The following is a 20,597-nucleotide window of genomic DNA, read 5'->3' on the forward strand; positions in this document are numbered from 1 at the left end:
GAGCTAAAGTCCATTTGCTGAACTGTGTGTGTGGCGCTATGTCCACCTGAAGGAAGGGAGCATTATTTTCTCATTTGCACAAAGGCATCTGAGGGGGATGCCTTTTTCTAATCCACATAAAGCTGCTGTATGGGCTACTGGTGGCCCTGCAAGGGGTCGTTTCGCCCAACTGAGACATTCCCTTCTAAGGAGGCAAACAGCAGAATCAGGAGTCTTCCCTCACAGGGAGCAGGCAGGGGCAGTTCCTCCTTACCTGCTAAGGGGAGGCACTCAGTTGGGGCTAGCTGGACCCCCAGGTAGCCCCAGAATCAAAAGGCTTCACTGTAGTCTCCCTAGAGAAGCAGGTCCTTTCTAGGCTCCTGGCCTTGGTCCTCCCTGCAATTTTAAACAGTGTGGCAGAGACACCATCCCTCACTGGCTCAGTCTCCCGGGCAGGTGTAAGATCTCCTTTAGGCTCTGCCATCGGCCCCAGCGTCCTCCCCTCTCCATTCGCTGTATGTCACACAGTTGGAGTCACTTCAGCAGGAAGCTGGGTGAGAGAGGCAGTCAGCCACAGGATCCCTTCTCTTTAGAGAATCCCCCAGATAGTCATCCTAACATGGTTTAGGAAATTTCTCCTCATTATGATTCTGTTGCAGTCATCTTTTTCCCCCAAGGATAGAGCTCTGTTACCTAGATAAACTTGAGTTTGAATCCCATTTACCAGCTCTGTAACCTCATACAATCATTTGACTTCTCTGAGCTTGTCTCAGTTTCTTCGTGTGTAAATGGGGATCATGTTTATCCTGCATAACTCAAGTTGCTGTTGAGAAAATAAAAGGAGATGACTGCTCTGTCTGGTGTTTACAAACTGTAAAGTGCTGTGGAAAAGTAAAGGAGATGAAGAAAGTGGTGATGGAGAAATGGTAGCATCTGCCCCGGGGCCGTGGGGAGCAGAGCAGCGGTGCAAAGCTGCGGTTTCACAGCAGAGTGGGAGTGGGATTGAGCCTGTGGGAACTGGAGCAGACACAGGGGCAAGACCAGGGTAGAGGCACTCTAGACACTGGCCACAACCTCAAGGGCATGCCTTTCTCTTAGGAGCTGATCTCCCAAAAGCTGAACCAGCAGAGGAAAAGAAATTTTTAAAAGAGATGAAAAGAGTAAAAGATACTAACGCCACTGCTATATTTTCAAAGCTGTCCCTCAGAACACTGAAAGATTTATCTAAGGAATGAGATAAAAACCCATCTGACAGGAGACATAAAGAGCTCAAAGATTGTTTTTTAAATTGTGATAATCATTTCCAACTCTATGCAAATGTCTCATCCTTTTCCTCTGTTTCCAACCAAGTCATTAAGTCCTTTGCATTAGCAACAGATAAGAATACCAGTTTTATCAAGGAGCAGAGAATACGATGGGGAAACGGGAAAAGAAATTTGAGCAGATAAGGCTTATATGAGAACTAAAGAATCAATCTCCACTCCCCACTCCTCCCCCAAAAGTAAAAATAGTTCATCTTTGGGAGAATGACTGTGATCGGTGATGAAGCAAGGTTTGGAGAGCGCTGGGATGCTGAGCTCTCTTCACGAGCTTGCTGACAACCGGCTTTCTCGCCTAAAGCCCCATTAGTATTTTCCAGTGACCTGGACAATTCATTTTCAAGAAGTGAGCAGTGAATGTCTGCTGCTGTGTTCTAGAATCTTGGGAGTAAGAACATGTTGCTTTTATGTCAGTTTCTCTCTGCAGAGAAACAATTTACTTGTCCTCAAGACATGATAGAATCCTCACGATAAGCCCCCAGTTTCTTTTGTGGACAACAGCAGAACTTTTCTTTCTGCCTGGATAACACTTTACCTTCCTTAATCTCAAAGGATCATCCAGTTTAGAGCTCAAGAGACCTTGCTTGTCACAGGTATCATTCTTTCCTTTTACAGAAGAGTAAACTATGGCCCAGAGAGGTGCTGTGAGTTTCTCATAGCCACACAGCAAGGAAGGCACAGAACTAGGTTCTAGAACTCTAGAGCACTGCTTTTCTATAAGCAGCTTACCCCAACTGCTGGCATGGATCTCAGATAGGGCTATTCCTAATGGTCTTTCTGCAATACTCCAAAGGTCCAGGAGTCTTGGTTCACCAAAGTCTCAATGAAACTGTCTTCATCATAGTTCAGTAATAGGGAGATCTTGAATATTAAAAATATGTCATCAGTTTATGTGGTACCAAACTGAGTGTGGTAATAACCCTCTCTTAACCCAACCATTCTGTTCCCATCCAGTCTGGATTTATATTTAAATCACTACACTTCAAAAGACATGAGTCCATGGGAGACACTCGACAATGTTGAATGAATGACCACTGGGGGCCCATTCAGGAATCATGTCCTTTTCGATCTGAAAGAGACCTCAAACGTCATTCTGTCTCATTCCTCCTTTCTTCTGCGGCCTGAGGAGTGAGAGGGGACTTGGGCAAATGGCTGAACAGTACTAGAAATCGCCTCGCCCTTTTTTTCTGTTTCCCAGACCAATGTCCTTTTCTTCACCTGCATTGCTTCTCATTAATTTGACATGAAGGCATTAAAATGGCCAATTTACTTATGTGCTGGTATACAAAATAAATGTTTCTAACATCTAATTTAAAAACACTACTCCATACAAAGAGACAGGGTCAGGTGTTTTGTTTTCTTCAAGCCAGATGGAATTTGATCATTCTGAAGAAGAGTAGAGACTTGTCCTACATCACGGCAGACAGTAAAGCTGAAATTTGAAGCAGTAACCTATTCTATTTTGGGAACAATAGATACGAAGTCAGGAAGAGTTAGGCATTCTAAGAAGGAAATTGTATAGAAAAGCTAACTATTAAGTCAGCTCTCAGAAGTATTTGAATGCAAAGGAGATTAATACAGATAGGGGAAGCTATGGGCACTTAGCGGATGACAAATAGCACACTCAGCCAAAGAGAAAGCAAACTTTTAGCTGAAATGGTACTTATGGGAAATAAATTCAAACCTCAGATGTTTTAGCAGGAAGTCTCATTAGGATGCAACACTGCTTCTCATTATGGGTTATTACATAGTGCCACCAAAAAAAGGAGAGGCGTCTGGGAGGGACAAGGCAGGGCCAAATAGCAATACGAGAAATTTCAGTCTTGCTGCATCCTGCTCTGTGTTAACATTGGGTCCTCTCATGCTATTCTCTCACCCAAAATGACTTCAGAGTGACAAAAGCAGAGATTAAAAGTCATCTATATTGAAATGACAGCTGTTAGGGTAAAACTCTTTTGAGAATCTTATGTATATTTCATTCATCGATTTATTCATTCATTCAACAAATATCTATAGGGTTCCAGGAAGACAAAAATAAATAAGATATTGTCTCTCTCAGGGAGGTCTCAAGAAGACAGACATGTAAATAAATCACCGTAGAGCCGTGTGCTTGGTGCTTTATTTAAAGAACAGACCGAGTACAGCGCAGGCACAAAGGAGGGCTGGGCGGACCTCCTGGAAGAGGGGCTGTTCTTGGGCAGGATTTCAAGGAGGAAGAAGAATCCGCCTGGCAGGCTGTGGTAAAGGAGGGGAAATGAGAAAGGCTGGGGGGGGGGGGGCGGGGGGGGAAGGCAACGGCTTATCAAAGTATTTAGCACCATGCGATTTAGAATCCCATGTGAATCCCAGTGCAGCTGCTCTAAAGCTGTGGAATCCTAAGTAAATGGCTTCCCTTCCCGGAGCCTCAGTTTCCTCCTCTGTAAAATGAGCATGCTCCTCATCCCTGCATATATTGACCCTAAGCATGACTAACAGTGCTGGCCAGCAGGCGATGAATGCTGTTTCAGCTCTAGGAAGCCTTTTTAGAACATCCCTAGGTTGCAGCATTCTTATTATGCTCTCTCTGCAGAGCAGGAAATGTAGACCCGAGAGATTATGGAACTTTCCCAGGATTACACAGGTGAACAAGTGGCTGTGTTGGGAACTGAACCCAGGCGGTTTGCCTTGAGACTGTATGTTTTGGCACTATGCTCTGTGCCCTTCATTTCATGAGATATTGTGTGTAAAGCGCTTAACACAGTGCCTGGCACATAGTAATAAGTTAATGAATTAGCACTATTTTTACTATTGTAAAAATTATGTGACCTAGAAACATAAGGTATGCAGTGTGCAGGTATGGGGGAGGTGGAGACGGAGCCACAGCAGTAGCGGGTCAGATGGCTGAGGGCTCTGTGCCACGCTAAGGTGTTAGGACTTACTTCTTGTCAAGGTCAAGGAGGAACAATAGATGTATCTTCAGCAGGAGAGTGCCTTTTAGATTTGTGGTTTAAAAAGATCACTGGCAGCATGTGGCAGATGAATTACAAATAGGCAAGACTGGAGGCATTTATTACAGCCTCCTCAAGAAATGTTGAGCTCCAACTAAGGCAAGGGCAGCGGGATGAAGAGAAAGACAGAGTTGACTGGACTTAGTGACCAGTAGGGTATGAGAGCCAGGAAGAGAGGAGAGTCGAAATGTTGCCTTGGTGTCCGGGAAGGTGGTGCCACTGCCAGTTGAGATATGGAAGCAATGCAAAAAGGGGTAATTTAGGGGAAAGACGCGAGTTTGGTTTTGGCTCTGTTGAGACTGAGGCACCTGAGAGGCATTCAGGAGACATCCAGTGGGCAGTTTATGTCCCTGGGTTTGGGGCGCAGAAGAGGGTCTGGGCTGAAGCCACACAGCCAATAGAATTGCTCAGTCAGGGTGAAGAGGAAGAAGAGACCAAGAGGGGACAAGAGGAATCTTGGCATGTTAACAGCAGGCAGAGAAGGAAGGCTGAGGGGGAAGAGGGGTCGGAATGGGAACCCCGGGCAGAGTGGGGCCCCAGGAGCCAAAGGTGAAACTGTTTACACGTGACTACATAACATACCTGAAGACAAGACACTTCTGGCATGGGCAGCTCGGAAATTGCGCTCGGAGAGAGACAGGACAAAATTCCACAGGCAAATTTGTACTCCCTGGACAAAGGGGTGAGTTTTTGTCTTCTTTTCTCACAAGTGCCCTCTTTGGCCTTTAATCTGCATTTGGGAGAGTGATTTGGTTATTAATCTTTATCTACAACACACAATATTTAAAATTAAACTTTATTTAGAGAGAATTGCAGATTTGCATGCAGTTGTAAGGAATAACGTGGAGAGGTACAACACAATTTCTCAGAAGCTTACTTTAGTCCCACCACGGCTCCAGAACTTCCTGTCTCTGTCCGCTTCTCCTAAGGGTGCTTATCCTGGGGCAGACCTCTGTACACCGCAGACCCCAAAGAGTGAAGGGCTCACTCAGCTCAGGGATCTGGTGCAGAGGGGCTGGGGCATTGAGAGAAAAGGGAGTTTGGGAGTAGGTTCCGAGGAGGCCTTCCAGAGACGCAGCCCCTCAGGCGAGCCCGTCCGGACAGAGGCCTGGGTTAGGGACTGGAGGACAGAGGAGGTGGGTGCAGGGTGCCTTCTTCATCTAGGCCGGGAGGGCTCCGAAGAGCTGCAATGCTGCTGTGTTTGTTTGTTTGTTTTTAGGAAGACTGGCCCTGAGCTAACATCCGTGCCCATCTTCCTCCACTTTATATGTGGGACGCTTGCCACAGCATGGCTTGACAAGCTCAGCCTAGGTCCGCACTCGGGATCCGAACAGGTGAACCCCAGGCCTCGGAAGTGGAACGTGCGAACTTAACCACTGTGCCACTGGGCCAGCCCGCCGGCCTTTTTTATTTATTTAATTTTTTTATGAAGGACACGTGTTAACACATATTTGTGCACCGTTCCATCACCAGAATGGTCTAACGTGCCAATCTGATGGTGTCTCTTCCCTGCTCAAAACTCCTCCCACGACCCCCCATTGCCCTGAGAACAGAGGCAGTTCCCCGGCCAGGAACTGGCCCCTGCTGCCTGTGCTTCAGCTCGAGGCTCCTGCCCCTCCCTCGCGACATCTCTCATCTCGGGGTCTTTGCTTCTGCACTTTGGGCCTGGAGGGCTCTCTCCACACTCCTCCCTTTCCTTGGCCAGCCCCATTGCTTGTCACGTTTCTATTAAAGGGCACCCTGTCTAGGAGGCCTTCTTCCCTCATTCAGCCAATCCGGGCACCCGCCATGCCCCGTGCCCTCCCTGGCACCCTGGGATCACACTGTTGTTACAGACACTGCGCTGTATTGACAGTCTGTGACAGTCTGTATGCACTGTATTAACAGTCCACAGACAGTACACTCCATGAAGGCGGGGGCTGTGCTCGATTCAAAGCTACATCCCCAGTGTCTAACACAGGACACCGACCTAGCAGGTGTCGAGGAGGTATTTCGGGGGGAAAAGAGTTCTTTGACAGAGCATGCATTTGCCATGATGGACAGAGAGGTGGTAGGACCGGAGCCAGAGGAGCGGGTGAGACGGCCCAGGCTGTCAGAAGAAGCCTGAGCGCAGAATCCCAGGGCACCCCAGCATTTTAGGGCTCTGGGGTTTGAGGAACCCTCAGGGAGACCAAGAAGGAGGGGTCGGAGAGGCCGGAGGAAAGCGGAGAGAGCCCAGCGTCCCAGCCCCCAAGGAGTGTGCAGAGACTGGGGAGGTGATCCGTAGTGCCAGATGTGGGCCCACATCTTCCATCTCCCCTCCGCCGAGCGCCTGCGTCCCCCAGGGCTCCGCGTAGCCGCAGCTCTGCGAAGGGCCTTGGAGTAAGAGAGCGGGGGAGGGCAGGCGTGAGAAGGGGGTCGTTTCTTGGCACTCTTCTGGGTTCCAGTTGTGGCCCCGCCGCCGCGCTCTGGGCGACCGTGGGGAGCCCCTTCCTCTCCGGCCTCAGTCTCCCCGTGGGTACTCGGCGGGTGCTGCGCGCCCAGGCGGGGAGCTGGGGACGGCCTGCGGAGGCAGGGCCGGGTGGGAGCGGACCGCCCACTGCGGCGCCGGGACCTCGGGGCCCGCGGAGGCGGCGCGCGGGGCTCCTCCCCCGGCGGGGGTCGCGGCGCCGGCAGCTGGCGGCCCCGCAGCTGCAGCCTCAGCACCTGCCGCGGCCAGACGGCGCGGGCGCGGCCGGCCCTGCGCGCCCCTCGGCTGCAGCGCGGCGCGGGAGGCGGAGCCCAGCCGAGCCCGAGCCGCGCCGCTGCCCTAGCCTCGCCCGCGTCCGTGCCCGCCGCTGGGCGGGGCCGCCCTGGCCGAGAGCTTGAGCCCGGGCCGCGTCCGCGCGGGCGGCGCCTCCTCTGCAGGTAAGCGCGAGGTCCGGGCGCCGCAAAGTTTTGGGGGGACTGCCGGTCCCTGCGCCCCGGGCCTGCGCCTCCGGGAGCTGCAGACTGCCTGCCCTCGGCTTCCTCCGCGCCGCCCTTCGCCGTGCGCTTCGCCGGCACCACCGGCCGCAGGGGACCCGCGCCCGCCTCCAGCCCTCGTGTCCCCACTCCCGGCGCGGGGCTCGTCCGCGGGCTCGCTCAGGGCCTGCAATGGTTAAATCTTGACACAGTATCAATGTGCTGCTTAAGTTTTCGAGATCTGCATGGTGTAGTGCAGAAAGCGGCAAAAACCGCGAGGCGGGAGACCTGGGTTCAGGTGCTGCCCCGGCCAGCGCCAACTTTCTGAGTGGCCTCCCACCAGCTTGCCCTGCCGGGGCTCGGCCACACCTGGGCCAGGACGGGTTCTCCAGGGACGATCACCTGAAGCACCATGCCAGTGTGGCCATTTCGTGAGTCGAGGGGCGCCTCTGAGTATCTCAGCTCCAGGGCTCCTTGGGGGACGCACAGAAGTCAATCTCGGGGGTCACGTCGCTAACCTGCCGCAGCTTTGGCTGAGCTTTAGGAGGGGTGTTGAGTCGGCCTCTGGGCACAGAGGATGCTCGCAGGGCTGGGAGTCGGGGCCCCGGCTCCTGGTGGCTCCTCTGCCATCCGCGCGGACTGTGTGACCTTGGGCGGCCTAGGGTAGGGGCGTGTGCACTAGATGGCGGTTGAGGTCTTTCGGCTGTAAACTCCGGGAAGCGGCATCTCCGGGTTCCTGTATTTAGGGTCACTTTGGGTAGAGGCAATATTTCACCGAGAATCCACCCAGCACTTGCAAATGTGCATCTAGGAGATAAAGGAGCTATTTGCAGTTGGCTTTGGGAGTCCCGAAATAGATATGGCAAAGATTGGTGAACGCTAGCCTTCCCTCCGTCAGTGCTCTGGACCATCATAAAATATTCAACAGCATAATGATTTGTTTTCAAAGTGGCTTATAGATCAGGAAGCGTTTCTGTTTGATTTGGTTATTTTTGTAAAAACCTCAAAATAGTTGTTTGGGAAAAAATAATGCACTGTTCTAGGGGTCCTGACATAGAGGCCGGCATCTGCTTGTTTCTAGTCTTAAGTGATGATTGGGATGTATTCTAATTAAGACGATTTAAAATCACTCCAGATCAGGCGTCCTTTGGTGGGTGGTCAGTATAGGTGTGGCTGGAGAGGCCTACAGCTGGGCACATGGGTGTTTTCCAGGACGGTGAATTCTGGTGCAGCCACAGCAGAACAGGACAAGGTAGTTAACTGACAGCCTAGAAGGTGGACTCCGTTCCTTTGCCCAATCTCTCATCCCCCTTGGGCTGCAATTAGCGTCTCCCCAGCGTGTGGGTGAAATCTGTTACAATGAAAGGATTCTTATGGAAGTGATCTTATTATTTTATTTCCTTCCTGGACTTCCTGGTTTTAAGTTTCAAGCTTTATGAAATCGGGGGACTAGTGAGAGTGTGCTTTGTGACTGGCGCAGGACAGGGGCAGAGCTGCGGTGCGTGAGTTGGCCTTTCCCGACCTTACTGTGTCGTTGAAGCTAATTTGTCCAGAGCCCTCTACCTCTCGGGTGCATTTGAATCCACCAGTCTTTCCCTCTTCATTCTTCACTGGTTCTGCAGGCACTTTGTCACCACTCATGCAGGAGGACAGCGACAGGAAAAGGCCCTGCCCGCCTGGAGCTGGGGGTCTAGAGAAGAGCAGAGAGGGTCATACCACAAGCACGCTGGGAGTCGTCCCAGGGCCTCTGGGAAGGCTGAGGAGGAGAATTCCAGCTGGGGAGATGGGGAGGCCTGCACCGTGAAAGCGGGAGGGCAGGAGAGATTTCACAGGTGGTGAGAAGTGGAAGGCCGTTTTTCAGTCAAGGCACTGGTGTGAGCAAAGATACAGAGGCAGGAAAGTCAGGGCCCAAATGGAGACCAGCGAGTCTGCCACAGAGAGGGCAGAACACTTCAGAGTAGACGACAGTGGGAAGAGGTTCAGAGGCTCTGACCCGCGGCTGAATCCACACTGGTTTGGGGGCTATTGGGCCTCTGAGCCCCACTTTTCCCATTTGTAAAAGGGGAGTAATAGTAATTCTAAACTCACAGGGTTAAATGAGGTCATGTGTAAAAGTGCCTCACAGAGCGTGTGTGTGCAACAGGTGTGTGTTAGCAGTTCCTTTTATTGGTGTGCTCACGGGCAAGCTCCATAGACGTTGCTGGACACCGTTGGAGCATGTAAATGGTGCTTTTTGTTTTAGTGTGTGTGTTGACTTAGAACCTCACCACCAGGAGCGAGTTCCTGTGACAGTGTGATTTGTATTCAAGGTGCCCCCTAATTCAAGGGACGGAGGCTTTTTGTTATTTCGAGGATGCTCGTCAGCTGACAGCAACAGCAGCCAACGCCCCTAAACACTGTCAGGTGGTGGGAGGCCACAGAGGACTTAGTGGGAAGACGCAGTCCCCACCGCCCACAAGCTTATCACTGCATGCTCAAGGACCCAGGTGGGGGATTCGACAGCCAGACATAGTTACAAATATTTCAGCATTGTCCGTATATGCTGGGAACTGGGCACCGGCTCCTGTCCACCTTAGTGTAGGTTGCTGGGGATTTGCAGTAGCCAAGGAAGGAGAATGGGACAGGAGGGTGAAGAATGACGTTGCAGCACCTTATGACCGTGTGGAGCACCACGTAGCGTCCATGATACTGTCCTTCACTGGTTCGTTTAACAGTTATTCCACCTACTCTGTGCTGGGGAATTATCCCAGGTGCCCCGGGGATCGGAACGAAAGGAAAGCTGCCTGCCTTACTGGAGTTTATATTCAAGCTGGGGAAACAAGAAACACATAAATACATAAATAAGATAATTACAGGTGGTGCTAAGGGCTGGGAGGAAATGAGCAGGGTAATGTGGGAGAAGGTAATGGGGTGCTCCATTTGGGGGAGGCTGGGGAAGACCCGTCTGAGTCCTGGAGAGCTAAAGCAGAGAAGGAGCGGTAACGACGAGAGCGGGGGCAGCGTAGCTCGGTGTGTCAGAAGGCAGACTCGGCCACGCTGCCTGGATTTGAATAGCAGCCCCTCCGCCAGCTCAGTATATTCCACAGTCAGGTTATTTAATCATCTGGACCTCAGTTTCTCCATCTGTGAACTGGGGATAGTAGCCAACCTAATAGGCTTGTTGTAAGGATTAACGAGCTGATATATGTAAAGTATTTAGAATGATGCCAGGTAGGTAGCAAGCACCAAACAAAGGTAAATTAAGGGCATTGAGGAAGGGGACTGTTCTAGGCATGGGGAACAGCAAATGCAAAGGCCTGGAAGCCTGAGAGGGCTTGGTCTGCTCTAGGACCTGTGCTCCTCTCCTGTCCCCGTTTCTTCTCTGTGCCCCACCCCGTGCCTCCCCTCTGCTCTCTCCCTCTCCCCTTTCTCTCACTGCAAGCCCTGAAGATTAGTGCCCCTGGAGGTGCTTGCTGATGTCCAAGCGGAAGTACAAGTGGGGCTGAGCTCACGGTGCCACCTAAGCGAGCCTTGCCCACTCGCTGTGGGACACCCATGGCCAGCATCCCCCTCCCGCCCCGGGCAGGAAGCTCCACAGCAGGGGAGCAATCATCCATGACCTGGGACCTTTCCTTCTCCCTTGCTCCCTCCTGACTGAAATCTAGTCACCCACCAAGTCCTGTCATTTTTACTTCCAAAATCTCTCTCACACGTGTCCCCATCTTTCCATTCTCTCTCTGAATGTCAGGCTTCTGTTTTCTCTGAAGTGTGGCCCAGAGACCTTCAGTGGGTCCCTTGTGTATGGAGAATGAAGTCTGGAGGCCTCAGCCTGGCAGGGTGTCTCCGTTCCGTCTCTCAGTCCCCCTCCTCGCTCACCCTGTCTTCCACACTTAATCCCTCCCAACCCCCAGGTCTCTCGGCCTTTGCTCCTGCATCTGGGCCCTCTGACTAGCATGGGCCTCCGCCCTGGTGGTCTGGCCCATGCCTGAAGAACCAGCCCAAATCCTGTTTGCCCTAAGAGCTGTCTTCTGGCTCTGGTTGTCCCAGGGTTTTCATCTTTCCCTGATCTCCCACTTCACTGCGTACCTCTCATGGAGAAGCCGTCACCATCAACCTTGAAGGATTTTGTGTGCCCTCACTTAGGTGGCCACAGCCGTGAGAAGTCCCTGGGAGGGCAGGCATGATGTCATTCTTTTTTTTTTTTTTTTTTAAATATTTTATTTTTTCCTTTTTCTCCCCAGTGCCCCCCGGTACATAGTTGTACATTCTTTGTTGTGGGTCCTTCTAGTTGTGGCACGTGAGACGCCGCCTCAGCGTGGTTTGATGAGCAGTGCCATGTCCGCGCCCAGGATTCGAACCAGCGAAACACTGGGCCACCTGCAGCGGAGCGCGCAAACTTAACCACTTGGCCACGGGGCCAGCCCCGATGTCATTCTTCCCTCTGCCCCACCGCCCTTCTCATGGAGCCTAGCCCTAGTCCAGGCCTGATACGTGTTTCCTGTATTGGATTGACAAAAGCCTGTGATTCTCCTGACATCTGAAATGGTTTGAGTTAAGCCAGAAACAGATGCTGGTGCTCATGGATTGTGGTCCTCAGCTGAACGTGCTCGTGGCATTCTGAGGCCTCGAAATGTCAGTCCTTCATTTGACGATAAATTGATGTAACCTCAAAAATGAGTCTGAACTTTGAATTTAGCTTTCAATATAGCCTATTTTAATATATATACTATGTAAAATTAGATAAACTTCAAGCTAGATACATTTGACAATAATTGTTTGTGTTATAGAAAGATTCTTCACCATACCAAAAGATCTGGTATGGAAAGCTTTCGAATGCTAAACATGCCTATGAACTTAACACCATTCGCTATATAAAATTTTGATTTCTGCACAGCTGTTGTGGCTGTTCTTCTAATGTAGTCTAAGATATGCACCAAACTTAATATGCATTCATGGAAGCAGGGTAACACTGTCTTAAATTTGTTTTGGTAACTACAGATTACATTATGCAGCTCTACAAATATGAGAGTTTAAAAGAAAATTAGCTGTCTGCCTGAAGGACAATGGGAAGCCCAATTTGGTGCTTGGTCAGTTGACGTGAGGGCGGTAACTATTATTTTCACTAAAGTAACACGGTATTTTCAGGGATCCAACTGATATTTGGAGACCTTTTTGCCAGTGGTTAGAAATAGTTCAGGCTTCCAATCGTTTCACAAGCTGGCTGCTAAATGATGTGTGCTTAACACTGGTTCTTTTGGGAAAAAAAGAGAAAAAACGCTAATTACAGGCTAGAAAAGATATGGTGGTAAATCTAAAAGTATGAAAGTACTGTGTGTTCTTTTGACCTCTCTTGGATGATCTGAGATGCTCATCCGTTTCAGTAAAAGGGTAACATGGCAAATTTTCAAAATCCTGAACGGAAAGCGCTTCAGAGGAATTCATCCGGATGCAACAGTGCTTAGTTCTCTGAGATTTTGACTTAAGAGAAGACAGATGTGCAGGCAGATGAGAAACGCTATGCTTCCTGTTCTCTGAGTATCCAGAGTGTAGGGTGTAGGCTAGAGCTTGTGAAACCAGCCATAACAACACCAGCCCGCACGGCCCCAAACTCTCCAAGGCTAACATGTGAGCATCAACGTAGTTAAGCTTCTGAGTTACTGCTTTATTGTTTTCTTCGTTCCAAAGGAAGAATTCAGAAGGATGCAAAAGGAAAAGGAATTATTCAAATAAAGGTGAGAGTGCATTTATTTGTTCTTGTGAAAATAACTCAGTTGGTTGCTGGAGTCTCTGCTCTCTCTGGTAGTGTCCAGAGGACACATCAAGCCCAGGGCTCCCCTGACACTTGGGCACGTGCTGTTGGCTCCTGGGCTGGTGAGAGGTGATGTCCATGTGGAGATAATGCTCTTCAAGTCTTCCTCTCTGGGATGGGGGACATTCTGCATGCAGGAGCAGAAAGAATTGGTTGTTTGTTTTCTGAGCTACTTCCTGGGTCGTTAGTTGCAGTACGTAGTTCTTCACAAAAGCTGTGTAATAAGTTCCTCAGTGAGAGCACTCCCTGTCTATAGCCAAAACCCTGGATTCATGCAGGATATTTTAGCCAGCTCCACAGTCGTAGACCTTCAAACAGGGTTGCCAACTCTGGAGATGATCAAGTGCAGCCTTTGTCTGGTGCAGGAATCCCCCTAGCACACCCAGCCCGGACCTGCCAATCCGGGAGGCACGCCTGTTCCATTGTCATTTGGCTCTGATTACTAGAAAGTGCTTTATTAGGCCAAACCAAAGTTTTCCTCCAGGCCATGGCTGCCTTGTTGGCCTTGGTTCTGCCCCTTGAAGCTGCACACAAAAATCAATTTCTTTTTCTCCATGACAGCCTTTTAAGCCATTTGGACATTCAAAGTCAAGAATCAGGTCCCTGAGTCTTCACCTTTTCGGGCAGAATGCCCCAGTTGATCCAGACCCCTGAAAAGGACAGAGCTAAGAACTGGACACAGCTGTGCAGGTGGGGGTTTGCCCAGCCCGGAGGGGAGAAAGACCATGGCAGCCTCACTTCAGAGTCTGTCCTTGTATTAGCACAGCCTGAGGCCCAGGTGGGTTCCCTGTGGGCCCCCTAGAGTATACTGTCATCTTCCTCTTCTGGGCTCTACACCGGGCCCCTGGGAACGGCATGCGTGTTGGTGTCAGGGAGGCCTGGTGGGCTGAGGAGGAGAGTGACCTCGACCAGTGCTGACACGGAGTGGCTCTGGTGAGTTGGCTCCCTCTCTGGGACTCGGACCCATCAAGCCAATTTCTTCTAAGGTGCTGTATTAGTTTCCTGTGGCTGCTTTAACAAATCATCACAACCTTGGCTTAAAACAACACAAATTTATTCTCGTACAGTTCTGGAGACCAGAAGGCTGAGGTCAGGATGCTGCCAGGGCCTCACTCTCTCTGGAGGCTCAAAGGGAGAACCTGTCTTTGCCTCTCCCAACTTCTGGTAGCTGCTGGCCTTTCTTGTGGCCGCATCCTCCCATCTCTGCATCCTTGGCCACACTGCCTCCTCCTCTTCTGTGCTGAATCTCCCTCTGCCTCACTCTTAGAAGGATGCTTGTCATTGGATTCCGGGCCCTCCTGGATCATCCAGGGTGAGTTCCTTGTCTGAAGATCCTTAACTTAGTTACATCTGCACAGACCTGTTTTCCAAATAAGGTAATATTTATAGATTCCTGGGATTAGGGCATGGACATATTTTTTAGGGGGCTGCCGTTCAGCCCTTGGTTCTCTACTTTCTCTACGTATTTGACTGTCTTTTCTCTCGATTGTATTTGAGCCCAGCTCTCCAGGGTCACCAGCCTCAGGTCTTCGTTCCACGTGTTTTGGGTCTCTTCCTCCTTCAGCACTGCGCCTGCGGCTCCAAGGGCCGGGGCTGCCTAATCACCCCTGTTCCATCAGTGCGGCTGGGGCTCAGGGATTAAGCTGCCCAGGAGGGGCCAGTGCTTTCTGGTCCACTCCACTGGTTTCCCCAGCATGCTCTGGCAGGTCAGTGGAGTTCTTATCAATGGGAAGGAGAGGCTGTGCCTATTAAAATACTACCAATTCTTAGACTTAGGGGAGATGCCACAGTGAACATGCTCTGCATAGAGAAGGGACACAGAGAGGAAGACTTCATGTCCTTGCATTTTCCCTCTAATTTAGTCCCAGATTGGCTCATTGACCTTGATGGAAGTTATTTATATTCTTAGTACCCAAGTATATGTCTCTTTCTGTAAAAAGTCAGGAAATGCTGCTTTGCCGCCCTGAAAGTATGTTATAGTGTGATCTTCTTGCCCTTCAGCTAGCCTGGCTCAGAAGTTCCACGTCCCTTTAAGTGGGGTCTTCAGTCAGCTGCTGGCTAATGGGCTCTTCAAATGCAACGCAATAAAATATGCTTTTCTGCAAAAAGTGTGTGCACTCCTTTGCTTGCAGTTGACATTCCAGAGTGCCAAAAGGCCTAGGGCAAGTCAGAGTGTTGGGTCTGGTGAAGTCTGAGGTGGAGCTGAGGCGAAGCGGAGGTAGGGCAGTGGCCCAAGGTCTGGCACCGAGCAGTTCCAGACCCTGCTCATGGCTGTCACTGCTGCCCCAAGATGACTGGCTCACACCTGCCCGGAGCATCCTCCTGGGCTGCTGCTCCACTCGGTTCAATACACTTTGCTAAGAAAGGCCTGCGCAGGGATGGGGGCAGGCGGGGCTGCGGAGGAGGGAGGAGACAGATGAATCAGCCGGTCCCTGCCCCGCCTGCCGCTGGCAGCAGGTCATTGCAGGGCAGGGTGCTGTGAGTTAGAGACCCATGGGAGCCCAGCGGAGGGCTGGCCATGCCTTGGTTGAGATCCAGGAAGGCTTCCAGGAGGGACTGGCATTTGAACTGAGCCCTAATGGGTGAGTAAGAGAGGGGGGGGGAAAGGTGGATAGAGCTGTCCACCCAAAGATGCCCTCAGTTGTGTCCCCACCAGGACCCCAGATTGCCCCCTTCCTGCTCATCCGGCTGGACCTGACCTGGAAGAAGCTCATGTTGGGAAGGGCCCCTCAGGATCGTCTCGTGAGGCAGACTTCCAACTGCACTGCTTGGAGTCCTCAGGGCAGGGAAGGGGGAGCGGTTCGGAGATCTCAGCTTCTCGTTTTGCTTTTTGGGTTTAAAGAACATGATTTCCTGTTTTGACAAGGCTTGTTTGATGTAGCTGCTTGGAAATATCTGCTCATCAAAATGTCCTGCTCCGTCTGGGAAGTCTTTTCCAGGCTGGGGGAGCCCCTGTCCTGCCCCCTCATCCCTCCAAGATAACTGCCCAGATTGGGTGGTCATGGGGTGTTTCCCCCTAACCTGTCCACTTGACTGAGCTTCTCCCGGGCAGGGGCTCAGCCTTCTGCTCACTTGATCCAGGGCTGAGAGGGGGCTGGTCCAGGGCCGAGAAGAAGGCTGGTCCAGGGCTGAGAGAGGGCTGGTCCAGGGCTGAGAAGAGGGCTGGTCCAGGGCTGAGAAGAGGGCTGGTCCAGGGCTGAGAAGAGGGCTGGTCCAGGCTGAGAGGGGGCCGGTCCTGGACAGAGGCTCCGCACAGTGTTGACTGATGAAATGAAGGGTTCTGGTTATGATGACTGCCTTACTTGCACCTGGCTGCCAGCTGTCCTCATTGCTCTTCACGGTCACCAGTGGTGTCCTGGGTAAGTCAAGGGCAAATGGGGGCCTCTGTGTCTCATCTTATACCTCTTCCTGCAGGGGGTCTGGCCTGTCAGCTACGTGCTGGTGAGGGGTGCTGCCTGCTCTCTGCACTTTTGGACGGTGGGGAGGCTGCAGATGGAACGTCCAGCCTCTAGAGCTGCTGCCTGTTGTCCTAGGACGTGGCCAAGCCCACCTATGAACTTGCTCACTCGGTCCAGCTGGCTCTTCCTGGCTGCCCTGTAGCCTTATGAGGCTTATGCCCTGATGAGGGTCAGAGAGGCAGTGGGGTGCACTAGAAAGTGTCTGGGCTTTTGACTCAGTCAGCTGCGTGACCTGAGGCACATTATTTACTTACTTATTTAATTGATCATCCGTGACTGTTAAGCTTACAGAAAAGACAACATAGGGAGGATATGATCGCTGTTTTCCACCTGTGCATGGTAAATATTCAATAAATGTTAATTTCCTCTTTTCAGTTTTTTTTAATTGAGGTAAAATTGATATACAACATTATGTGTTTTAAGTGTACAACATTATAATTTGACACCTGATTTCCTTTTTATATTATCTGAAGCCTATCATGCAGAAGAGACACAGGACTCATTGCACGTATTAGAGGCTGTCTAAAACCAAACAGCTTCCCCCTGGTTGTCATCCTTTCCAAGTTCAGTCAGGCTGCCCGCCTCCTAATTCCTTGGGCGTGGCTACCATCTTTGACTTTGTCTCTCTTCCACGTCCTCGTTACCACCAGCTCTCTGTGAGTATTGGAGAGGTTGCTTCCCCCGTCTGGGCCTCAGTTTGCTATCTGTGGACTGGGTTATTTCTAAGGTCCTTTACAACTCGACACAGATTGATCATCCTCTATGTGGAGGGTGATGTTCTAGGCCCAAGGGCACACAGGGATGGAGGACAGTCATCAGCCTTACAGAAGTCACAGCCCAGTGTGGGGACAAACGAGCAAAGCAGTGGGATGAGTGCTATGGCAGGGGATGAATCCAGAGCTGGGGGCATCTGAACCAGAACAGGGAGGGACTAGCCACTTGAGGAACAAATGAGCTCTTTGCCCTCAGGGAAGAATTTTCTAGAAGTGTTCCTTGCCTGCATGGAAGCGTGAATGATGGAGACTGGTTCCTCCCAGGTGGCTTTAGGATTTTCGCTTTGAATGGGAATAATCAATGTGGAAAATCGCAGCAGAGGTGCCGTGGATTAGGGGCCTTATTTTCTCTCTTCTCCTCCTGCCTTCCTGCAAAGAAAAAACATCCAAATACCCAGAATATAGAGACCTTTATGCACAGAAGCTCTTGGGATGTGTTGCATGATGCGGGGTCGGTGAGCCAAGGAGTCGAAAGAAAGATTTCTTGGACTCTCAAGATCTGGCAGTAGTGCTCTTTTATTTAGAGAATAGAATAGCATGGGGACAGGACCCATGGGCAGTCAGAGCTTCTGCTGCCGCTGCTTCTGCTGCCCCCGCTGGCATGGGGACAGGACCCATGGGCAAGCAGAGCTGGTGCGTGGGGACAGGACCCACGGGCAGTCAGAGCTCCTGCTGCTGCCCTGAGTTGAGGGTTAGGGCTAAATTTAAAGCATAGGTATGTGAGTCATCTCTTTACGAAGACAAAGGGAAAGAACATGAAAAAAAGTTAAAATGGTATCAGTGCAGGTGAGGTCTGGTCGTTGGGTGATCTCATGACTTTTAGACAAGAATCAAATCGGATTAAGTAAAGGTCAGAAGCCACCACCCTAAATCAGTTACATGAGATTGCCAGACAGCAACCAACTTAAGTTCTTGCCTTCCCCATTAAGAGTTTCTAGGGACAAGGTCATCTCTCTTCTTCTTCCTGGTACAGAGAGGGAGGCACCTTTTACAGATAGATATTTACCTTACAAACGTAAATGTGTCCCAACAAGGGCAAGTTCCATTCCCCAGAGCCTCCTTCCCTGTCCCAGTTTATCGAAAGCAATCAGCCCAAAACAATCCCGATGCCAAAGAGTCATATCTTGGGGTGGCCAATTTCAGGTCCCTACAAGCCCATCCCCCTCTTCCTTCACAAGTGCAAATGTCTCTCAAAAGGGCAAGCAAATTCCAGTCCTCGGAGCCTGCTTCTCATCTGTAGTTTTAAAAGTAACCAGCCTAAAATCCTCATCATTGCAGAGTTTAACAAGCACTGTTTGTGTGCCTAACGGAGAGATGTCTAGGTAGACGCAGAAGTACATGCCTAAAGAGAATTTCTCTTTTGCCATGGTCGTGTTCAGAAGCTGATTTTCAAAGACAGTTTCCATTTTCCCAGCTGTCTGGATGACCGTTAGATGCCGACAAGCTGTGCGCGCTGCTCCGTCCTCTTGTATTATTCAGCCCAGTTTAATTTGGTTAGATTCTAAAAGTTTGTATCGATTGCCTGTTACAAGTTAAGCCCAGTGTTGAGAGGCTAGGGGTGCGAGAGAATATATCCCCCTCCAGAAGTTCCTTTTCTAGCTGGACTCATAAGACTTTCACCCAGGAATCAGCAAACAGAGCCGTTTATTCACTGGGCATGGCTGAGTGGATTGGTGTGAGTGCCCACGTTGCTGCCTCAGGCAGGGAAGTGTGAGGAGATGGAGGGCAAGGATGGTTCTCGGGAGGACTTTTGGAGGAGTCTGCGCTGGAAACAGGCCAGGGATTGCAAGCAGAGTCGAGAGACCGAGAAGAGAGCTGCTCATGGGTGAATCCAGCATGAGCTCACTTTTCAGTCTCCTCAGCCTCTCATTCTCGTGCCTTAATGATGAAAATATTCCTTCAACACACACACTTTAGTGTGCCTCAGGACTTTGCTCATGTCACTCTCTCTACTTTGCCTGCTCTTTCCCCTGACCTACCAGTAAAACTCCCAGTTATCTTTCCATTCCAGTGTACTTCTGCTGTTTGGGCCTCATTGACGCTCCCTCTCCTGGCTCTTTGTAGTGTTTCGTTTGTACTTCTCTCTTAGAGTGTTGCTGGAGCATTACAGACCCCCGAGAGAGACCAGGTGAATAAATGGATGAGTGAATAAATGGCTGATTATTGGATTCCGAGTCTGACTTACTGCTGGAGCTGTGCAACATTTGTTGAGGAAGGAGTGGAGGGCACGAAGGGGAGACTGTGAGTGTCCGGTGCTGGGCAGGGACCCCCGGGGCTGCCCGTGGAGAGCGGGGATGCCTTTTGGAGAGGGAATAGGAGTTAGCTTTCTGAGGAATAGAAGCACACAGTAAAAGGTACTGTGAAAAATGCTGTAGACACCGAACGTGTGGGGGAGAAGCTGCCTCCAGAGCGGTCAAAGGACTGGAAACACAAGCAGCAGTGCCCGTTGATGGTCACTCAGCCAGGGCCAGCGAGTGTCAGGGGAAGGAGCTCTCCCGCCGCCCGAGGGGGTGGCCTGGGCGAAGCTTCCTGGAGGGCAATTTGGCTACTTCTGAAGCCTCAAAGACTTGTGCAGTCTTTTACCCAGCAGTGCCAGTCCTAGGAATTTATCCTAATAACCAGAGATGTATTATGCAAAGATGTTTATCTCAACGTTATTTGTAATACAGACATTGCTAAAATAAACCAAATGTCCAGCAACAGGGGATTAGCTTCAAAAATGGCACTCCAAGGGGCCGGCCCTGTGGCCGAGTGGTTAAGTTCTCACGCTCCACTGCGGTGGCCCAGGGTTTCACTGGTTCGGATCCTGGGCGCAGACATGGCACCGCTCATCAGGCCGTGCTGAGGCGTTGTCCCACATGCCACAACTAGAAGGACCTGCAGCTAGGATATACAGCTGTGTCCCAGGGGACATTTGGGGGAGATAAAGCAGAAAAAAAAAAAGGATTGGCAACACTTGTTAGCTCACATGCCAATCTTTAAAAAAAAAAAAGGCATGCCTATCTATAGAACATCAATAATGTTGTAGAATAATAAAGAGACGGAAATGTTTACAGCGTATTGTTCTAAGAGGAGAGTCAGGCTATAAACCAGTGTATACAGTAAGTTTCCAGTTATGTTAAAAATGTGTACTTTCACACAAAAAGGCTAGAAGAGTAATTAGTGACTCGAAGATTATAGTGGATAATTTTAACTTTCTTTTTTCTAAAGAAGAAAAATTTCAAAATTTTCTGCCAGGCACATGTATTACTTTTATAATCCGGGGAGGAAAATGAGTTATTTAAGAAGAAGAGATAAGTGATTGGGGAGCATCGTTTGAGCTTCAGTGGGTTGAAAGCAAGACAGCACATCGTTTATCCTGCAAATTCCCG

At 50.5% G+C, this 20,597-nt stretch overlaps 1 protein-coding gene across 10 annotated transcripts in view; it reads left to right on the top strand.

Moving 5' to 3' along the window:
• FRMPD1 (FERM and PDZ domain containing 1) overlaps positions 1 to 20,597 on the top strand; it is a 145,062-nt gene that overhangs the window by 41,605 nt on the left and 82,860 nt on the right. Inside the window, exon 1 of one of the 10 annotated variants that reach the window (XM_070595217.1) lies at positions 6,954 to 7,171. The exons of 2 other annotated variants lie outside the window; for them this stretch is intronic. The gene's annotated coding sequence lies outside the window, so the exon portion shown is untranslated. Of the gene's footprint in view, positions 1 to 6,953; positions 7,639 to 15,465; positions 15,578 to 16,219; positions 16,355 to 20,597 lie in introns of those variants that run through there. 7 more of the 10 variants (XM_070595222.1, XM_070595226.1, XM_070595227.1 and 4 more) reach the window with 7 other exon arrangements.

The sequence above is a fragment of the Equus przewalskii genome, chromosome 26 (assembly GCF_037783145.1).
Source record: "Equus przewalskii isolate Varuska chromosome 26, EquPr2, whole genome shotgun sequence".
Lineage (NCBI taxonomy): Eukaryota > Metazoa > Chordata > Mammalia > Perissodactyla > Equidae > Equus > Equus przewalskii.